The sequence below is a fragment of the Gopherus flavomarginatus genome, chromosome 10 (assembly GCF_025201925.1).
Source record: "Gopherus flavomarginatus isolate rGopFla2 chromosome 10, rGopFla2.mat.asm, whole genome shotgun sequence".
Lineage (NCBI taxonomy): Eukaryota > Metazoa > Chordata > Testudines > Testudinidae > Gopherus > Gopherus flavomarginatus.
The window spans coordinates 6,585,070-6,608,516 of record NC_066626.1 but is presented as its reverse complement, the minus strand read 5'-3'; the positions used below and the strand labels follow the sequence as shown (position 1 = coordinate 6,608,516).

General features: G+C 41.6%; 1 protein-coding gene across 1 annotated transcript in view; it reads right to left on the bottom strand.

The window, feature by feature from the left end:
• AGAP1 (ArfGAP with GTPase domain, ankyrin repeat and PH domain 1) overlaps nucleotides 1-23,447 on the bottom strand; it is a 672,695-nt gene that overhangs the window by 392,462 nt on the left and 256,786 nt on the right. The window lies entirely within an intron of this gene.

Below are 23,447 nucleotides of genomic sequence, written 5' to 3'. Positions count from 1 at the left end.
CTTTTTTACTGAAAATTGCCACTGGGATCAAATAATATGGCACTACAATTAGGATTAAGATTGTCATGTGGATGACCTTCAAATCTATCTCCTGGCTACATTCCTCTCATAGTCCCCACTCAGCGAAATGGAGACTGAAGTGTTCATATCCTTTGCATCTAGGTGATATACAATTAAAAAAAGGCCAACTCTTCAGAAGCGACTTATGCATATTCTCTAGATTTAGAGCACCTGCACACATCTAACTTAAGGCCTAATCTCTCTGATGTATGTGATGGCCTCAGATAGGGTGACTGCTGCACTGTTCCCTGTGTCCTGTGGAACAAGAAGTTGACCATGGAGAAAAATGTCATTGTTTCCATTCAGAAAAGATAGACCTCAGAACCAATCTTGAGCACCCACGGGTAGCATACTAAATTCCAAGTCTCCTTACTGTGGCAACAGCAGCGAGAACAGCCACTTAAATAGACAACCTATTGAGAGACAGATTGCTCAATAGCAAGGTTGGATGTTTGATGCACAGATAAATACCACAACTGAGTCGTATGAACCTGCAAAACATTTAATTTCCTGGTCAAAACAAGTTTGTCTTCCTCCACGAACTCCAGTAGGACAAACAATGCTGTTATTTGGCATTTTAGCACTGGAGTCTTCCTTCTAAAGGACAGCCCATCTTTAATTCTAGGTCGGATACGATTCACCTCTCCCGGTGCTGGAGACAACCCATGTTCTTTGCAACAGTACCTTAACCTTGTCCAAATTTTGAGTCACTGATGTCAGTTGAGTTCTTTTCTTGGAGAAGAATCTGGAGTCTTGTAGGCAAACAGATCAATAGCTAAGTTGTTCGGGTTTCTTTTTTTTTTTTGGCAAAGGAAGAAACTGAGCTGGAGATTCCATTCAGCTACAGCTATGACCTGCTAAGCTCATATGTGCTGAGACCAGATTTCCCTTTTACGCGGTGTGCATATAATGATTGGGGGTTTTTCTCCTGCTCAAACTCTAAGACTAATCTCCTGTTGCAGGTTGGGAGATCCGTTTCTTCTCTACTTCTTCAGATATGGTATAGCTAGGCTTGGAAGGATTCGATTTTTATCGATAAATGTTGATTTCACCCTATATACACAAACCAAGGGAAAAAAATATTTCCCTTGCCTATCTGTACATTTTTGATGATTGTCAGACAAATGCTGCTTAAGAACATATTAGAGTTTGACTGAAGGCTACTTACTTTGTATATTTTGACATATCTTGACAATTTGTGTTTTAACAGTTATAAAGCAGCAACTTTTTGAATCTCAATATCTCATTAAATAAATTGTCCGACCCCCTCATTGCCAGATCCCCCTAGTAATTTCCCACAAATATGAAAATTTAAGATTGATAAAAAATTAAAAAGTTTTAAAATGAATATTGATATTATCTGCCTAAATTATACAAATTTTTAAAAAACAGTTACCTACCTTTCGTAACTGTTGTTCTTCGAGATGTGATGCTTATGTCCATTCGAATTAGGTGTGCATGCACTGTGTGCACGGCAACTGGAAGGTTTTTCCACTAGCAATAACTGTTGGGTTGGCCCGGGCGCCTCCAGGAGTCACGCCTTCATGGCGCTGGATATAGTGCCCTGCCAACTCACCACCACTCCAGTTCCTTCCTGCCATTTCACTCCAACAGAGGGGTTGCTGGAGAGTATTGGAAGGGACATGAGCAACACATGTGGAAGAACAGTTACGAAAGGTAGGTAATCGTTTTTTCTTCGAGTGATTGCTCATGTCCATTCAAATTAGGTGATTACCAGGTCTAAGTTTTGGGGTCAGAGCTCAAAGCAGCAACGCTCTGCCAAAGGCTACATCATCTATAGCCTGCTGGGTAATAGCGTAATGCAAGGTAAAATATGTATTGTTGACCACATCACAGCTCTGCAAATTTCCTGTGTTGGAACATGGGCCAGGAACCCATGATGCCTGTGCCGTTGTGGAGTGTGCTGTAAGCAGAAGGGCAGGTACCTTCGCCAGATTATGGTATGGCCCGATACAGAACGCGATCCATGACAAAATCCTTTGGGAGGAGACTGGAAGCCCCTTCAATCTGTATGCTACTGCAACAAACAGCTGAATGGACTTCTGAAATGGTTTTGTGCACTAGATATAGAAAGCGAACATCCAGTGAATGAAGTTTTTGCTCCTTGCTGCTTGCGTGCATCTTAGGGTAGAAATCTGGAAGGAAGTGATATCCTGGTTAACATGGAACTCGGAGACAATCTTAGGAAGAAAAGCGGGATGCAGTCTGAGCTGGACTTTGTCCTTAAAGAACATGGTGTAAGGAGGCTCAATGTTAGGGCCTTGAGCTCAGACATCCTCCTGGTCGATGTTATCGTTATTGAACGCCACCTTATATGAGAGGTACAGCAAAGAACATGTCACCAGCGGTCCAAAGGATGGCCCTGTTAGCCTGGATAGGACCAAGTTAAGGTCTGAGAACAGGATCGTCTGCTGTATGTGAGGGTATAGTCTGTCGAGACCTTTTAGGAAATGACTCACCAAAGGGTTGGCGAACATCGACCGGCCAACTGGACTTTTGCTGATGACAAGGAAAAAACATGCTGGTCGAAGTGGAGTAGGTAGTCCAATATCATGGGTATTGACGAACATGTTGGAGACAGGAGATATTGGGAAGACCAAACCGTGAATCTTTTCTATTTGGCTAGGTAGGTAGCCTAGAGGAGGGTTTCCTACTCCCAGGAGGACTTCCCGGACCAGACCCTAATAGGCAAGCTCCATCAGATTCAGCCATAGAGCTTCCACGCCATGAGGTGAAGCGACTCAAGGTTTGGGTGCTGGAGACTGCCATGATCCTGAGTTATCAGGTCCGCGAAGAGGAGTAAGGTGACTAGGTTGTCCACGGACACTTCCAGGAGAGATGTATAACAGTGCTGGCAGGGCCAGGCTGGAGCTACAAATATCACCGAAGCTTTGTCCCTTCGAACCTTGAGAAGCGCCTTGTGAATGAGAGGTATGGGATGGAATGCGTATAAGAGGTGTCCCTTCCAGGGAAGGAGGAATGCATCCACGATGGAGTGCGGGGTATGATTCAGGAAGGAGGAGAATTGCAAGCGCTTCCTGTTGTGTTGCGTGGCGAACAAGTCTATCTGGGGAAACCCCCACTGTTGGAAGATGGTATTTGCAACATCCAGGCATAAGGACCACTTGTGGCCTTGAAAGGACCTGCTGAGATAGTCCACCAACTCATTCTGTACTCCAGGGAGCTATGACGCCTCCAGATGTATTGAGTGAGCTATGCAAAAGTCCCACAATCTGAGGGCTTCCTGGCACAAGGGAGAGAAGCGTGCACCCCCATCTATTTATAAAAAACACACCATTGTATTGTCCATTATAACCGACACACATTTGTCTTCCAGATGAACTTGGAATGTCTGGCATGCCAGACAGACTATTCTCAAGTCTCTGACATTGATGTGAAGTGAGAGCTCCACTTGGGATCAGAGACCTGAGGTCTCCCAGGTGCGCACCTCACCCCAATGCTGATGTGTCGGTCACCAACAAGAGGGATGGCTGGGGTCTGGCTAAGGGAACATCTGTCCACATCTCCTGCAGGTTGAGCCAGCATAGGAGGGAGTCAAGGACCAGATGAGGAAGAGTGACAACTTTGTCTAGAAAACTCTAGACCATCCCGAATCGGCTGATACACCGAAGCCTGCCACGCCTGAAGAGGTCGGAGTCTCAATCTGGTATGCAGTACCACATAGGTACAAGTGGTCATGTGTCCCAGAAGCTTTAGGCAATTCCTTGCTGCGGTAGTAGGGAACTGCCTGAGGCTTTGTATGATGTCGCACAGGGACTGGAAACGTGACTCTGTGAGGTACGCCTGTCTGTGTAGAGTCCAATATTGCCCCTATAAACTCTATCCACTGAATGGGGGATAGGGTTGATTTCTGGACATTCCGTAAAAGGCCCGGGTCATCGAAAGTAGCCCTTATGAAGCCTCCACTTGCACTTCATAGCGGTCCTTGCTTAACCAGTCATCAAGGTATGGAAACACCTGCACCTGATCTTCGCGAAGGAACATGGCCATGACTGCCATGCACTTGGTAAACACTTGAGGAGCCGCTGAGAGGCTGAATGGGAGGACTGTGAACTGATGATGATTGTGGTTCACCAAGAATCTAAGGTACCTTCTGAGGGACAGCAGTATTGAAATATGAAAGTAAGCATCCTTAAAATCCAGGGCAGCATACCAGTCCCCCACAGCCAAGGAAGAGATAATGGAGGCCAAGGAGACCACGTGGAACTTCAGTTTCTTCATGAACTTCTTGAGATTTCACAGGTCTAGGATGGGCCTGAGACCACCTTTGGCTTTTGGTATTAGGAAATACCAGGAATAGAACCCCTTACCCTTCAGCTCCTGAGGAACCTTTTCCACTACCCCCAGCATTAGGAGCAAGTGCACCTCCTGTGCGAGGAGTTGCTCATGAAAAGGGTCCCTAAAGAGGGACAAGAAGAAAGGTGGAAGGGAGGGAGGGAGAACTGGAGAGAATATCCCTTTTATAATAATAATAGGAGATATACCCATCTCCTAGAACTGGAAGGGACCTTGAAAGGTCATTGAGTCCAGCCCCCTGCTTTCACCAGCAGGACCAGGTACTGAATTTTGCCCCAGATCCTTAAGTGGCCCCCTCAAGGATTGAACTCACAACCCTGGGTTTAGCAGGCCAATGCTCAAACCACCTTTTCTACTGGGCGGAGTACCCAACGATCCAATGCAATTTGAGCCCATGCAGGGTAGAACGGGGACAGTCAGCATGAGAAAGTGAGGCAGGATGGATCCAGAATTCAGACTGGTGCTTTGCCCCTGGGTGTACCATCAAAAGTTCTGCTTCAAGCCAGAAGACTATTTTGCCTGACCAGAGCCCTAGCCTGGGGGGGGGGGGAGGGGGTGGCCTCTTCCTATTATTTCCACTCCTCCGAGAAAAATTCTGCCTGTTTTGTGGATGGAAAAAACAAGGCGATGGTTGCAGCTTACAGTGTCTCCATTCTGCAGCCGGAGTGTAGAGGCCAAGGGACTTGAGAGTGGCTCAAGTCCTTCAGGCTATGAAGCCGAGAGTCAGTTTTCTCTGAAAAGAGTGCCAGGTCCTCGAAGGGGAGGTCCTGAATGGTTTGTTGGACCTCATATGGGAGCCCTGAAACCTGTAAGCCAGGAGCTCCTTCTCATGGTTATCCCGAGGCTATGGTGTGGGTAGCTGTATCCGCCAAGTCAAGGACTGCCTGCCACGAAGCTTGGGCAATGAGCTTGCCCTCCTCTATTAAGGAGGAAAACTCTGCCCTGGAGTCCTCTGGCAACAGCTTGGTAAATGTTGCCACTGCTCCACAGGAGTTGTAAATGTACCTGCTGAGGACGGCCTAGTAGTCAGATACTCTGAGCTGGAGCCCTCTTGTGGAGTCGATTTTTCTCCTAAAAAGGTCCAGTTTTTTAGCCTCCCAGTTTTTTGGGGAGGGACCCTGGTAGCCTCGGCGCTCCGGCTCATTCGCTGCGGCTACCACTAGGAAATCTGGCAGGGGATGACTGTACAGGTGCTTGAACTCCTCAGAGGGAACAAAGTGCTTTTGTTTGTTCCTCTTTGCCATTGGTGGTAAGGAGGCGGGGTTCTGCCACACAGTTTTGGTGGTATCATTAATAGTTTTGATAAGTGGCAGAGCAATACGGAGGGACCAGAGGAGGCGAGAATGTCCACCATGGGGTCTGATGTCTCAATGACCTCTTCTGCCTGGAACCCCAGGTTCTGTGCCTCCTTCCTCAGCAGTTGTTGGAGCACCCTGCTCTCCTCCAGAGCAGGGGCCGTTGACATTCCCGCCACCACCTCATCAGGCAAGGACAAGGATGAGGCCCTAGCTGGGAGCAGGTCCTGTTCCCTGCCCTCAGCGCCAAGGGGATCTCTCGGCGCCCGGTCTTCCAGGGCAGTAGGTGCTGGCATGGGGAACGCTTGGTCCTGCTGACACACCAGAGGCACCAAAGCCAACCTGGAATAGGATCTCTGACTCTGGCCCTAGTGGAATGCCCAGGGCGTCCAGAATGGCCACTAGGCAGGAGCCTGACACTGATCAGGTCACGGTCCCAGATGAGGTTGCTGTCCATGCTTACTAGACCTGAATCTCCTGCTTCTCCTCAACCAGTAGAGGACTCTGTTTTGGAGGACAACAGAGGAGCGGTGCTCATCGATGCCAGAGACTGGTGCCAGGAACTTGGGAACTGGTGCAGCTCCCCTACGTGAGCACAGGGGGAAGGTGACTGGTGCAACATCATTACTGGCTTGCCCCTGGACAGCACCGAGGGTCTCCTGGATGCCACTGAGACAAATGTAGGAGATCTATCCCACCTTGGAGGGTAGGGTGGTGCCATGAGGGCGATAAAATCCTTGACCACCTCAAATACCTCCAGCATGGATGGCAGCTACAGGTTGTGGCTCTCCCAGACAGGGGAGTGTTGCTGAAGCAAGAGATACGAACGTTCTGGCTAACCATCACAGTCAGTAAGAAGGAACTGATGTGGTGGTGGGTTGGCAGAGCCCTGTATCCAACGCCATGAAGGCGTGACTCCGGGGGGGGCAGACTGACCTGACGAGTACTGCTAGGGGTAAAACCTTCTGGCTCCCGTGCACACAGCGTGCACAGACCTAACTGGAATGGCCATAAGCAATTACTTGAAGAACATATTCTGCCAAGCCTCATCATAGTGTGGTCATCTCAACTGAGAAGCTATATTAAATGCTTCAAGGCCATTCCATATCACCCTTAACTCTTACAAGTTGATACTGTGACTATTCTGCCCTCTATGAAGTACTTTGCTCTGTTTCCACCAACAGAAGCAGCCCACTAAGCTAATATCCTGTCTGGCTAAGCTATTGTGTGATCTCTTAGGAACGTACTGTCCCCTGGCCCACAAGTGCAGGATTTAGGGATGCCTTTTGCCACAAATGTTACTGTTAACTTCTGGTGACTCCTTTGCAACAGAAACCAATGTCTCAGGTAAAACATCACTAGCACAGGAGTGGATCATTTCTTGTCTCATCTGTTTCTGACAAATCTGGTTGAACATATGGTGGTTGTTGATGCATTTAGTATCACCAAAGCCATTTCAAAGTTTCTCCTCAATGATAAGTCCACACTTCTGGAATCCCATTGTTAGGAAATGTGGAACTTTCTGCAGAGAAAAATACTGCATACTCCCAAAACCCACCATTACATTTGACATCTTGTTGGGAGTCTTACCAAGAGACCAATTACTGAATAGGCTTTGGTCTTGTCTACAGTAGACTTTGTTAAACTTTTCCCATTGGTGGTAACAGTGACCATGGACATCCTGTCTGGAGTAGCACTCCCACAATAGCTAATGTCAGCGGAACTAAACTGGTGGTAGCATCAGTGACGAATTTGCCAAAACCCCTGATTTATGCATAACTTTACACTCCCAGAGGGAGTTCATATACATCAGCCTTTACATACTTTATAGCACCAAGGTAGAAGCTTGTATTGCTCCTACCATAGATGTACCAGTTAAGTGTTTAGTGGACATATAGGAGGACCTCATGTCAGTACAGGGGGCCAGATTGAGATCTCTGAACAACTAGAGATATAAACCAGCATAGTTCCACTGAATTCAGTAAAGTAACATCATTTCATATCATCTGAAAATCTGGCCCTGAGTCACTTAAACTTAAAAATATCTGCAAGTCCATGATCTGTTCAATGATGTTTAATCTCCCTACATAATAGCTGACATAAAAGCAAACACTAAGCTACACAAAGGTACCTGATACTGTTCTCTAGCTGCTTCTGCTGTGACGTATCAAAAAACGAAGCATTAATTGGTATCTTCCTGATCTCACTGTGAACCTTATTGTTTAGCCCTAACAAAGAGAAAAGGTGTTCATATTTAGAATATTAAATGTATATTTCATATCACACCTAAAATAATATAATTTCTATGGCATTTAAACAGATTTGTATTTAAAAATCACTCGTTCTCTCCTATCATGATGCACAAGAAACCTGCACATGACAGTGATATCTAACTAGTGAACGAAGTAGATTTGAGACTCGGTACTCTTCAGGATTGAACCTGGCATGACTGCATAATATTTACCACTTTCTCAGGGGTATAAATTACAAGGCAGTAAAAACACCTGAGCACTGTGTACACTAGGGAGCAGATCTGTACAGCTGCACCATTGCAAGAATATGGGAACACCTCTACCCCGATATAATGTGACCCGATATAACACAAATCCAGATATAATGTGGTAAAGCAGCGCTCGCGGAGGTGGTGGTGGGGGGAATGCGCACTCTGGTAGATCAAAGCAAGTTCAATATAACATGGTTTCGTCTATAAAGTGGTAAGATTTTTTGGCTCCCAAGGACAGCGTTATATCGAGGTAGAGGTGTACTAAGTGTTGTAAGTACAGACATGGCTTTAAAGAGTCCACAATACTAAACTAGCACTGTGAATCAACACATTTTCTTCTGGCAAGTATTTTCAGTTTTGCAAAGAATGTAAAATTCAGGGGGAAAAAACTTCTTCATTTCTGTAAGAAGCATATGCCCCAAACCCTGGAAACTATTGCAACAATGAAGACAATTTCCTGCCATATCCTGGACAAATCTACTCTACTAAGTTTAATATCTTTGGGGTCCACTGTATTAAAAATGCAATTGTTTGTGTTATTGTGAGATTGTAGGTAGCTTCTCTAGAAGGAGGTGGTATGCTAAGGTAATTCCTCTGGCAATCAGCCCCTTTGAAAACATTTCCTGGTACTTCAAACTGGATTTTCCAGGGATCAATGACAAATTAGGGATTTTGGGACAAATAGCTGGTTTTAAGCAGGTAGAGGACTTTTGTTCTGATACAGCAAATAGACAGTCCCTCCATTCCACAGAGGGCTCAATCCTTAGGGAAAGCCTGGAAGGACCGACACCAACGAGAGCCCTTCTGGAGACTGCAGGGATGGGGCAGATAATCCTCTGGTAAGCTTGTTCACACAAGAAAGTTCTTTTACAGTTTTCAATATGTTTCCTCTGTAGTGCTTCTACCTTATGTTTGCTTAGAAAAAACTGTATGATAACTTAAAACTTCTGGAAATGACACTTATTCTCTGCAGAGAAAGCAAGCAGGCCTGTATAGACAGATTGTCTTTTACTGGGAATAACAATGAAGGCAGGGAACTGTTCAGCCAGGAAATACCCTGGTCAGGAGGGAGAGAGGCACAGGACTTCACTCCAGAAAGACAAAGTCTGGGAAGCCAGAAGCCTGAGTATGAGAGCCCTTGTTTGGTCAGTGTGATATATGCCGTCATGTGCCAGCAATGCCCCTCTGCCATGTACATTTGCATAGAGACTGTCCAGTTTAGCAAAAGAATAAAACAGACATAAATCAGACGTCGAGAATTATAACATCAAAAACCAGTTAGAGAACACTTCAACCTCCCTGGACACTCAATTAAAGACTTAAAAGTGGCAATTTTTCAACAAAAAACTCCAAAAACAGATTCCAGCGAGAAACTGCAGAACTGGAATTAATTTGCAAACTGGACACCATCAAATTAGGCCTAAATAAAAACTGGGAGTGGATGGGTCATTTCACAAACTAAAAACTATTTCCCCATGCTAACTCTCCCCCCTACTGTTACTCACACCTTCTTGTCAACTGTTTGAAATGGGCCACCCTGATTACCACTGCAAACGTGATTTTTCCTCCTGCTGATAATAGCCCACTTTAATTGAACTGTCTCGTTAGAATTGATAAGGCAATCCCTATCTTTTAATGTACTCTGTATATATATCTTCCTACTGTATTTTCCACTCCATGCATCTGATGAAGTGTGTTTTAGCACATGAAAGCTTATGCCCAAATAAATTTGTTAGTCTCTAAGGTACCACAAGTACTCCTCATTGTTTTTGGTCAGAGCAATTGTCCTGAACTGTGACATCTACATGCAGACTCTGCATGTTTTAAAAGTAAATACATTTGTCAATGATGCATGTAATGCCTACTAACGTGAATGAAGGCTGAAGCTCTGTCACCTGAATCTCCCAGAACTTACCTACCCTGGGGACCTCCTAAGTCTCTCACCTTCGCTGTGTTGTAATAGGTCATGTAGACTGGCCACTGACTTTTTAACAATGTCATCTGCACTAGCACAGTTCTAGGACAGCGTGAGAAAAGTGCCAGCAAGCATTCTTAACTTCCTTTGCTGGAAGAGCTGCTATGGGAGACATTTTCAGAGAAAGCCGAGGGCAGCAGCAGCAATCCAACTCAACCCCATGCTGCACCCAGATGCTCATAACCACACGCCTTCCTTTTTCAGGCTGTATTTAAAACTCATTTAGCAGTTAAAATAAAAAGTGAATGTAAACTGCAGCTAGACAGCTTCCATTCCTTGGATTTTTCCAGCCACGCTCTCAACAATCCTTACTGAAGTGGACTGTTTGCTCCTGATCCTAGTTTACCTCCTTTCCACGAAGACCGATTACTGCAAATTTAAAAGGCATTCTTCCTACACTGTTGTTTTGCTTTTGTTCCTTATTTTCAGTACCCTTTCCTAGCACCATTTCCTCTTTGTTTTATTTAATTCAGATTGCACAATACCATCACATTTGCTCAAGCTTCTTTAGATTACAATTTTGTTTTGATTAGCAGGCTAACAAAGATTTTTGAGGCTATCAAGTAAATTATGATTTTTCTCTGTGCTAAAATGGGTTACGTGAAAAAGAGTAATTATTAATGGGATCTTTAAAAGGACTTTAAAACCTTTAATAACTCAAGTATCTTATTATAAGTTTTAAAATATCCCACAAATATTTTACCTGTTTTCCCCTCATCTTTCTGACCCTTTAATCTACACAAAACTCCAAATACAAAACTATTCTCAAATAAAAATTTTGAGCATGGCACAAGAATATAAAAATTCAAAATGTTTTCCTCTGCTTGTCCTCACAATTTCTAAATTATATTCCTCTCCCCACATATTTTGTTCCTTTCCCATCTCCCAATTAGTATAGAAACACAGTATCTAAATTACAACCTACAGGGAATTCTCCCCCCCATAACGTAGTTAGGAGCTACCTAAATCACCTATTAAACCATCTGTCCAACCTATTTTATAACAAGACAATCAGTACCCGACCACACGTCTCACTATTAGAAAATGAATTTTTCATAATCTCCATCAACAATCTGCTTCTAAAACCATTTTCATCATTATTTTCTAGGACCAAATATTAGATGCTTTACACAAAACATGGGAGAGAAGTCCATGTTCTCAAGATCTTATAACCTAAACGATACCTTCCCTAGAGGAGCTAGGAAAGAACACACCAGCATCTGGGAGGGACATGAAGGGCCACGGATTCCAGATTATGTGATAATGTATTTATTCAGTTTTGGCACACACAGCTTCCATTTTTCATTGTATTTATTTATTTATAATGAAGCATATTTAGTGATGCTTAGTTTTATCTAGAAGAAAGAATTCTTGTTAGGTGCAGGCATTAAGTGGGAGATTTTCTAATGTACAAACCAGAGTCAGACACCTAATTACCATCTGTGTCTCTGAAAGTCTCCCCCCAATTCTGTATTACAGTCTATGTAAGATGTATTTTATCAATACACCATTCTCCAAAATTTTCAAAATAGCGATCCGCTTTGTTGGGCAGGATACAATACACTCAAATGTGTATTTCGATGCTGGTGACAGGACACCAAAGCTGCTCAAACTCATGTTTAAGTTCTAAAAGCTTAAATACACAACAGTGCTTACTGAAAAAGAGAAGCGCTGAATAGTCTTTTACCAACTGAAAGTACTTCTGCCCTTTTAATTTTGTATTCCCCAATGAAAAACAAAACAAAACAAAAAACTTATTTTCCAAAAAGTATCTCCTAAAATCCAAACCTTGACAGATGTTCAGTGTTTCAGCTTACATAACATTAGCTCATTTCACCAAACATTAACATGTTCTGTAGGTTATTTACGGAACACACAACAATCTCTCACTAACACCAGCTCTCTAAAGTTTCTTTAGGTCAGTTAAACCTCCCCAGCTTTCAGCATAATTTCACAGAGTTTAGCAAACATACACAGCCTGGATTGGATACCAGGACTATCTAAAACCTTTCAGAACCTTTCAGCAACCTTTCAGAAGTGGTATGCCGAGTCTTCGTTTATTCAGTCTAATTTAAGGTTTCGTGTGCCAGTAATACATTTTAACATTTTTAGAAGGTCTCTTTCTAGAAGTCTATAATATATAACTCAACTATTTTTGTATGTAAAGTAAATAAGGTTTTTAAAATGTTTAAGAAGTTTCATTTGAAATTAAATTAAAATGCAGAGCCCCCCAGACTGGTGGCCAGAACCCAGGCAGTGAGAGTGCCACTGAAAATCAGCTTGCATGCCACCTTTAGAACGCGTGCCATAGGTTGCCTACCCCGATCTAAAACATAACTCCACAAGCTTCTATACAGTAGATGCCCTTTCATCACAATATTACACTGCAGCTAATACCCCTGAAGTTAAAGTTAGACTGATCTAGCAGCAATTAACCTGTAAACTAATCAAAGAAAAGAATTGCAATAAAACTAAAGGAAACCTGGAATAATAGCAATGCATTTTCATGCAACACAAAAACATGTTCTCTTTTCTATTTTGAACCAAGATTATTTTAAATGTACAGTAATTTTGACGGAGCACACTACCATGTAACTGAAAGTTAGAAACTATACATGTAACATTCACCTTTATTTTATATATCTACTAACCATCTTCCATGTCCATACCAAACACTGCTGAGAGATAATGCAGAGAAAAGGGAACACCTGAAAGCCCACAGATAACATTTTCAAAAACAGGGGCCTACTATTACGTACCTAAATTACCTATTTTCTTAAGTGGAGAGCACCCAGAAGCTCCAGTGAAATGAAAAGGAGGTACTATGTTAAGAAAACAGTCTATTAAGTAGTTAACTTTAAGCAGTGACAATTTAAGATCTAGGTCCACTAATTTAGGAACTCTCTCCAACCAATGATAGTATTTTAGTTACCCATTTTATTTTCTTGGTTTAAAGATCATTTCCAGGAAGATAAGTTGCAAAAGCTACATTTTTCTTTCACTTGAAATTATATATCTGGCAGAGTTTTGAAAGTTCTTCCGATAATATCCTTTTGCCATTGTTCCCAGACATTTATGGGGAACATTGTGTACTGCACAGACTATGAAATCAGAATCCTCTGATTTCCTGTTACAGACATTTTACTGGAGGAAAGTGAAAAGCTACTCATGACTGATGGGAGCTGGGACACACAGATATAGTTTATTAATATGTAACACAGTAAGATTTAAGCCAGAATCAGAATAAAGGTCCCGCTGTGGTGGACACTGTACTCAAATAATCAAGATGTCCCTATCCCAAAGAGCTCACAATCTTCTTGGTGACCTTTCTGGAACAGAGAGAGTCTACTTAACACCTATTCTCTCCTCATAATTCTGCTTGGTTTTTCCTCTTGTGAACTGCTCACTATGGGCGTGAGGGGCAAGGCTGGTTCTGCATTCCAGCCCTCATTTCCCCTGCAGAGGCTCACCTAGGCATCCACATACTTGGGGGGAAAATAAACAGGTTACTGAGTCAGAATGACTGAAATATTGGGCATGAAGCGATTGTTAACCTTACCCTCCCTGTCTAGGAAGCTCTGCTCTCCCACTTCCTCTGAAAACAGGGATTCTTCAGAGTCCAACCAACCACTCCCTCCCGTCACACCTCCAAAGGTCAGGCAGAAGGTGCCTGCCACGCTTGGCTGTGTGGGAGGCCAGTAGAAAAAGCATCTACAACAGCTGACCAGGAGATCCTTCTTGGCATCAACCACAATGGACTTCAGCTAATAATATCTGGTGCAAAGAAAACTTAAGGACCTGCAAGCAGTTGATGCTTCACATACATTTGTGACTAGACCCCAAAAAAGGAACAACGGATTAATCAGATGGATGAAAATTAGTGAAAATCTAATAGGAGTTGGGGAAAATTCCATTGTATTATTGGTCAAGGGAAGTTTAACTTAGTTTTAAGATTTAAGATGCTTAACAATAAAGGTATTTCTAGAAAGGTCAACTTGTGGTTTTTAAAATGAATCCAAAAGCCAAATATATAAAAGAAAGTGAGGAACTCCTTTTTTCCACCAATAGCTTATCAAGTGACCCCTATCTCACTCAGACTCACAGAAAGTCCATCAGTGCTTTGTTGGTAGGATTTATCTTTATCACTAGCAGCAGATTTACTTGTAATCTTAGCTATAAATCTGAGTTGACTGCAATTGTTGTTATCTATGCTGGAATCTTTAAAGGAGTCTATGATATTTAGGCCCCCAAATTCCACTGAAATTAAGTGGGAGTCAGCTGTTGAACTCTTAGAAATGTATTAAAACTGGGATGTTCAAAAAAAGACTAGTTCAGACCATAATAGGGTTGCCAATTTTGGTTGGATGTATTCCTGGAGATTTCATTCACGACACGCTGTAATTCCTGGAGACTCCAGGCCAATCCTGGAGGGTTGGCAACCCTATTTAACAATAATCATTTCTTTTCCCCCATGCACACCAGCAAAGAGGTAAAATCCTTCCAGGAAACAGTTTCTTTAGAAACTTCTCCTTAGTAGCAGAGCAAGCACAAATTTCTGCTTTAGAATGAATATGCACCACAAAGGAACATCTCCTTATTTGTGGGATGCTTAAACAGTATTGCTCTGGGTTGCAGCAGCATTCAGAGAATTCTCTCTGAACTGCACTGTTAGTCTCATCAGGGAATGAGAAAGGGGGGATTCAGCATATATAAACAGAGATGCTGTTTTAATGAACCGTTGCAAGGATTTTGTAGACTACAAGAACTTGACACCTATATATATCTATATCTATATATACCTCAAGTTCTTATAGTCTACAAAATATATATATCAAGAGATTAAAAATCCAGAAAATCATTCCATATTTGAATGTCAACAGTAAAAAAAAAACTGAAGAAAAATAGTTCATCTGCTTGAATCATCATCTCTAAACAGAAGACAAAGCCAAAAAATCTTCCACAGAGATAATGTAATAAGAACATGAAATCTTAAGACATCCACAATAATCCATGATATAAGGATTGTTCCCAAACTGGAAGAACATATCTAGTGGGGACCCACAGGTGCCAGTCCAGAGTCCAGTACTAGTCAATATGTTCATTAATGACTTGGATAATGGAGTGGAGAATACTCTAATATCTTTTCTGGATGACACCAAACTAAGAGGAGTACACGATAGGAATTCAAAACAGACATATTGGATAACTGGATGGAAATCAACAAGATGAAATTCAGTAAAAACAAGTGTTACATGATATCAGGTATTACACTTAGGAAGGAAAAATCAAATGCACAACTACCAAATGGGGTACTGTCTTGCCAGTTAATAGTAATGCTGAAAAGGATCTGGGGGTTATAGTGGATCGCAAATTGAATATGAATCAACAATTTGATGCAGTGGAGAAAAGGGCTAATATTCTGGGATGTATTAACAGGCACATCATATATAAGACACATGCGGTAACTGTCCCGCTCAACTCTGCACTGGTGAGTCCTGAAGTGGAGAACTGTGTCAAATTCTGGATGCCACACTTTTAGGAAAGATGTGGACAAACTGCAGAGAGAGTCTAGAGGAGAGCAACAAAAATGATAAAAGGTTAGAAAACCTGACCTATGAAGAAAGACACGGGGATATGTTTAGACTTGAGAAAAGATGACTGAAGGGTCAGAACCTGGTAACAGTCTTCAGATATGTTAAGGGCTGTCGTAAAAAGGATGGTGATTAATTGTTCTCAGGTTAGCAGCAACAGATGTAGGCTAGATACTAAGAAAAACTTTCTAACTATAAGGATAGTTAAGCACTGGGACAGGCTTCCAAGGGAGCTTGTGGAAACCCCTCCATGGAGGATTTTTAAGAACAGGTTAGACAAACACCTGAAAGGGATGATCTAGGTATACTTAGGGTCCTGCCTCAGCTCAAGGGTCTGGACTAGATGACCGCTCTAGGTCTCTACCAGCCCTACATGTCTCTGAGTCTGTGATATTCCACTGCAAAAGTGGCATATGTTGATCCTGCACCTAATCAGCCACTCCATCAGCAACTAGGCCTGACTAGCCATTTTCTTCCTTTTCCTGCTGCTGTGAAGAGCAAAAAGTAGAGAGGAAGAACAATTTCATGCAACTACACTTAGCTTCCCTCTAAATCTATTTATAAGAGCGCTTCAGTTTCCTGAGGACAAAAACCCGACCCTCTCATACAGCCTCAGAACACCAGCTGGACGGTCTGCAAGGCTAGGAGAAATATTCCAACTCACTTCAAATAACTTTGGCTTCTTTCAGCTGTTACACAGCTTTCTGTTAGTAGGTGGGATATTCTGTACAATCTACAGGGACACCAGTCAACTTAATGTTACTATTCTACATTAATATACAACTAGAAACTCTCTCTTCAACTCTCACTTATAACTGAAATATGTTTTTGGTAGGTAAACACCCCAAGATGTTTGGAAGACCTTTGTAAATACTAGTGTGGCAGCATGTATTTAGAGCATGGTCACAGATTCCCCCACTAGCAGCTTCCCAGAAAAGCCACGGAGGATAAGCAGTCTTCAAAACTGAAGCAAATTTAAAAAATCTTGAACTTCCTGGAAACCAAAACATATCTGTGCAAGGCATCTCGGGGGGTGGGGGGGCAGTGAGAGGAGGGTTGAGTGTATTGTATTGTGTGCAAGAAAAAAAAATCATTGTTTTTTTATACACCTGGCTCTTTTATATGATGACTGCTGGCAAAAGGAGAGTCAGACAATGTGATGCAAAATTGACTTTGTTTTTAAAGAAAACACTGAAATTATTTTTAACTTTCTTCATACTGACAGCATCCTTTATCTTTCTAAAGTGCCCCAATCACCATTTGTAAAGAGTTCATGTCAACTGCCCAGAGAGCAATGCCTGGCTTCCCAACTCTCCACACTGAATACACGTGTGCAACACCTAAACAATTTCAGTGGAGCACAATGGTATCATGAAAGGTACTACACTCTAGCAGAACAGTAGATAGCTTCAGCCCACTCAAAAGGGACATGGAGCAAGCCAAGAATAGAGCTCTAATATTTAAGTATTTATCTATGTGCAATTCAAGGTCTTCCTTTTTTCATTTGTGCAATCACATCAGATTACATTCTAACACATTGCAGACTGAAAATCCTATCATTTTAGCATTTGGAATTCCATTTTCATTTTTCTAGGTATCGCACAGCTGAGTTAGTTTACATGGTTTAGAAGTCCATGAATTTTTATTCAATCATCAATTATGGAATTTTCAGCAGGGCCTGGAGGTCCTTTGAGAAGTTTCTATTCAGAGGATAAAAAGTGACCTTTATTACTTAGCATTCTTTATTTGCTCAGATGTTGAAGGATTACTTGCACTGTATAGTATACAAAAAATGTAACCTTTGGGACAGAGCTATTCCCCTCAACTCAGAATATAATGCTGGGCAGTAGATGATTGAAATCGGAGATTACATAGCAGATTTCCACAGGAAGTGCCTTACACCTGGCCTGTCTGTGTGGACTTAATTGCAAGAGCTACACCATAGCATCTAAATCTGTATACTGTCTCTCTTTATTCTCTATAACATTAGGAGTACATAAATGCATAAAGTATCTTATTTCTAAATAGCTCCACCCCATATATGCATTTCAAGGGATAAAGACACATGATAATCCTTCTATAATGAATGATAGGTAGAACCTGCTACAATTCAAGTCCATCAGAACTGGAAGGCATGACGGGGGTCCCAGCTGCAAAAATGGAAATTTGGGGTGACTGAAGCATTTGGAGGGAAAAATGAAAGTGTTAAGACAAGATGTTCCTTTCAAATCTTCTTACTCCAAACACTTCACCAAAGCAAAATACATTAAACACAAAGTAAAAACTTTCAATTGACTAGAGAAACAGGAGAAGCTCAAACTCCATGTATTTATTCAACCATCAAGCATCGTTATGAGTTAGTGAACTGCCCAGATGAACAAATCAAAGGGAAGGTTATCAAGACTGACAAATCAAGTATTTCTTAGATTTACGTTTTCCAGTAAAAGATGTATTCAACTACTTTATGATGAGTTTATGACCAGATGAAAGGAATGTCAGGGGAAAGTTAAACCACAGAAGTGGCTGAAATTCTAAAAGGAACATTTACTCCCACTTCTTGCACAGAATTCTCTCCCATCAAAACTGTAAGATAAGTAAAAATAAATAGGCACTAGAGACCGTAGCTTGGACAACACACAACAGAAGAACAAAACTAAGAGTAAGAGTAAAGTTCATATGATGGGTAGAAGCATCAATGCATAAAAAAGTAACAATTTCACACTTCCTATGGCCAACCTGCACTAGAAAACCATTTTTTAGTCAAGTTTACCACAAGCTCAAATCTACACTTTTTACCAAGTCTGGAGAAACCTTGAGACAAGAGGAATAAAACCTGATACCATGTGAATCTTTTCTAGAAAGGTGCCTGAAACCAAAGCAAATATACAAAGATGAAATACTTCGATAATCTGTAAAAGGAGACAATGGTGGACACAAAAAGCCACTGTGAAGCTGAATAATCTGACGTGACATGCCCTGTCCAGCCTCGGAGACACTATACAACATAGAAAAAAATCCTTATTCTGAAAAAGAAAAACCATGCCCCATTTAAATGTTTCAGAATAGCAGGTTACTTCTCTAGCACGTCACAGTAAAGATTTAAGCAGGAGTTGAAGTGTAAAGGGTGGGGGATGGCGTTGTGCCACATTTCGATCCACACTACAGCCCCGATACTGTAAACTCTCCCACATATGGGCATTCCTGTGCTCACACAGAGCCTTGCTGACCTCACCACGTACTTGCCTAAATCAATCAGTTGCAAGAATGGGTGCTATGTTTGTTCACTTCAAATGAGGGAAGAGGAGGATTTTTATTGCTTTTACGGACTTTTTTTCCCAATCTTTAAAAAATATTTCAAACACTAGAGTTTTAAATATAATTTAATATTTTGTGCATATTTCCTTAATTATAAGTATCAAAGTGCAGCCACTCAGGGTCCTGTACCACTACAGCTGTGTATAATCTTCTACAATTAAAGCAGAGCTGCTTGAAGATATCAGCTGTTAGAAGAGAGGAAAAGAACTGTGACCTCCAATCCCTGCGGTTAAGTAAAGGACGATTTTTGTAATGTCCGCGTATTGGTAATTTAAAGTATCAGCATATTTTATAAGAATTTACTATCTTAAATATCTTTATAGGAGAATGTACATCTTTAAACACACAACAGCGTTTGAAGTTGCCATTGCGTTTGTGTTCTAATATTGAATTTAAAAAAAAAAATTGGTAGCCAGCTATAACCTGGTGCTATCTTTCATCCTGTCTCTAATCCCTCCCGCAGGAGACCTGCTTACCTCTCAGCACCAGCTCTTACACTTTCCTATATCCAAAAAAGGGACCCAGATAACAGTTCCTTATTACTTCCTTTCCCTCCTCCAATCCCTAGAAAATGCCCTGGGCAGACTGAGCATCTCACATTCTTTGTTTACCTTCTCTCAGCTGCCTGCTTTACCCTCCCACACTGTCCAGGTTTACTGTGTGTACTGGGTTCCCCCCCATGCTGCTGCTTCTTGGATAGGAGAAGTATTTTATTATGGTTTCCATTTAACTTGCTTTAAGCTTCAAAAGGAGGCTGAAACAGACAAAACCTCTCTAAATCGCCATGACACAAGTAAGGAGATTGGATTTTATTCTTGTATGTGACACCTTGGTTAAGTCAAGTCATGTATCTGCTCCATGCCTCAGTTTCTTTTTCTATAAAATGGCAACAGTACCTGCCTCACACTGGTGTTTCAAGGCTTAATTCATTCATGTTTGCAAAACATTTTAATATTCTCAAATAGAAGGGGACCTAGAACTGTACAGTATCATCATAATGGAATGCACCACACAAAAGCAGTATCAAAGTTTGTGTGTGCAGAAAAACACCATCCATGGAATTAGCTTTTTACTAGTCCAAACATGGGGCGGGGGTGGGGCAGCTCAGTGGTTTGAGCATTGACCTCCTAAACCCAAGGTTGTGAGTTTAATCCTTGAGGGGGCCATTTAGGGATCTGGGGCAAAAATCAGTCTGGGTATTGGTCCTGCTTTGAGCAGGGGGTTGGACTAGATGACCTCCTGAGGTCCCTTCGAACTCTGATATTCTATGATTCTATGGTATGCCTACACTGCCAGCTGACTCAGGCTAAGGGGCTGTTTAACTGAAGTGTAGATATTTGGGCTCGGGCTGGAGCCCAGGCTCTAGGACCACTGCAAGATGGAAGGGTTCTGAAGCTTGGCTAGAGCTTAAACAGCCCCTCAGCCAGAGCCCTGCAAACTTGAGTCAGTTGGCACAGGCCATCCATGGGTTTTTAACTGAAGTGTACATATACCCACAGATAATTGTTAAGAGGACAAGTTTGGTGACTGAGAACAGTTTCCAGTTCACCCCTCTCAAGAAACCAGAACTACTCTTTAAATGTAGGTGTGAAGATGACAGTTTGAATGTGACATATTCGCAGCTCAACTACGTGTCTTGTACTTGCACAATACAAGTTGCTGATTGGTGGCTGCTTTTCTAATCGTTCCCTGTTTTACTATGAGAAGGCAGACAACTTCAATAGGTCTTCTATATTTAATCAGCTCCCTGTTTCTACATCAGTGCGATGTAACTGCAAATCTCATAGACTACTCTGGCTTCAAGGTTGTTTCAGACATCTATTTTCTCTTAAGTCAGACACCAAAATACCTCCATAATGAAAATGCTTGTCCCACTGGGTATGCATATATGCATAGTGGGAGGTTGGTATAATGAATTAAAGCCTGCTATAACATGCATTATTCCTGGATTGTTACTGAAGGAAATAAATCAGCTTTCATTTTCTAATTTTCACTTAGAATTAAAAATCCAAAGAGCTGCCAGATAAGTGATGAGAAAAGATTTTTTTGCATCATATGCTGATGTAATTCAAGTGTATTTTTGGGTGGAAGAAACACTTAGGCTTAAAGAAAGTGGAAGGAAAACAGACATTGCCCATATTGATGCTTAAATGCTCACTAGAAACAGTTGCTGGCATGGTGAGAAACATTCAAAAGCCATCGAGGAGGTCTGGCACTTAGCCAATCCATGCCAGAAGGTGGTTTATTGAGGTGGCAGCAACTTGGGGCACAAATGATAAAGGGAACAAAAACAGTGTGGGGCTGTATCTGGTGCCTTTCATACCTTAAGTACATTACAGTTAGATACTGGTAGTTGAGCCGCTGAGTAAATTACCATGCCACCCAGCATGCACTCACCAACAGCTCACAAATACCACTGAGATAAGAACCTGTTTTATTTTGAGAAATGGCATAAGCCACAATATCTCAGGTATGTTCTACTCTTTGTCCAACTTAAAGAGCCCATATTCTTTTTCAGTCATCAGCAAGGGGCAAAGGCAACTCCTCACATTAGCATCCAATCTGAAGGTTACTGCTAACAGGTCAGCCGAATCCCTTATGCACAGAGCTTGAATCTAAATCCCAATGCAGAACTTGGAGCAACAAGCTCCTTCCCTTGCCTAGATTCACTCGAACTGCCAGTATGGATCCAGATTGACAGGGTATGTTTTCACACAAGGATATGGGGAGAGGATAAACTATTACTGTCACAAATTATGTGAGGCTAGAGCTATTTCCAAAGATGACGTTTACTAACGACAGGCTGTCAGAGTTAATTAAATTCCTAAGTACTGATTTCACTGGACAGCCTAACCCTATTGCTTACAAGGTGAATTATGGCTTTTAATTGTTCCAGTTTTACCTGTTAACGAAAATGCATGGTGCCATTAGTAAGGCCTGTCAGCTACATTGATGTGCAAAGAAATGATCCGACTCTGCTCTGGTGATCTAATCCTGTCCATGAAAACAGCCTAAATGTCACTTTCAAGTACAGTAAATAATTATCCCTAAAGACAAAGAGGACAGATGGGAATATGCTCAGAACAGAGCAACAAATCACAGAATCAAGAAAAACTAAATATTCCAGGTTTAGGGGAAAGAATGCCATTAAAATTCTACAGAACAGAAACAAGTTTGTCTCCTGAAAGAACTAATCAAGTATTATCTTCTGCTTATGAGAGTAATAAATAAATAAATAAAAACCAGTGGAGATACTGATTATGCTCTGTTCATTGTCAGACTCTCTGTTTTGAGACTTGCCCACCATTTATCTTCATTTATTTCTCATTATTGATAGCCGCTTGAAGCGGCAGTACTAGGTAGTGACTTTCCAACAGTCCAGTACAGGATTTCTGAGCATTAATGTACAAATCCAACTATTGCTCCTTTTGCAATGGCCCTCACACATCACCTCTATCAACAGTAGAGAAGAGACCTAAGTCTCTTTTATGCAAAGTAATAAAATCTAGAAAATGTTTGCACCGCTATGAAAATGGCCAACTCCACAGTGAAGCCTTGCATATTTTAATTACCAAGACTAGTTAAAACCTCAAGAATACTATGCTCTAACACTCTGAACTGTATAACCTCCTACGGCAAGCATTAATTTGAAACAAGTGTTACAGTAGACACATGAAGCTACATACGACTACTGCTAAAAAGACATCTACAGAAAGGGACAAGACAGAGAGATGTGCTTAAAATTTAAGAAAATCAAAAGAAAAACAAAATTAAGATGATACACAAAACAAAGGGAAAACACTACAGTACAAAAGCTGTGCCTCCTCCCTCTTCAAAACAAGACAAGCACTGCCATGAAGAGAATGAATAGTTACCTGCATCCATATCTGCAAAGAATGGAACAGCCAGTAAGGAAAAGAAGGAACCAGAAATTCAGTGTCTCAGAGTTGGATTTAAAGTTCATAAGGAGAATAAATAAAAATCAAGAAAATATTTTTAGTGAAAAATATACCTCAATTATGTGCTACGATGATATACATGATCTCAAACGGTACAAGTGACTAAGCTTAAATTAAAATAACAAATACAATGAAAGTTTTGAACTACATATTAAACTGTAACATAAAACTAGAACTGGAAAAAAAATTTGTTCTCCTCCAGGCCCAAAAATTAGTGTTCCAAAAATAATGGAGCAAATTCATAACACGAGTTTTATTTGAAAATCTTTACTGTCTCTGGTACAACAAACTGAAGGGCCCAATCCTGTATATTTCCAATACCAAGAGTAGTAGTAATTGCCTTCAGCAGCCAAATTGGAATTAACGGAAGTACTCATAGTAGTAAATGCTACATTGGGTAGTGTTTGCATT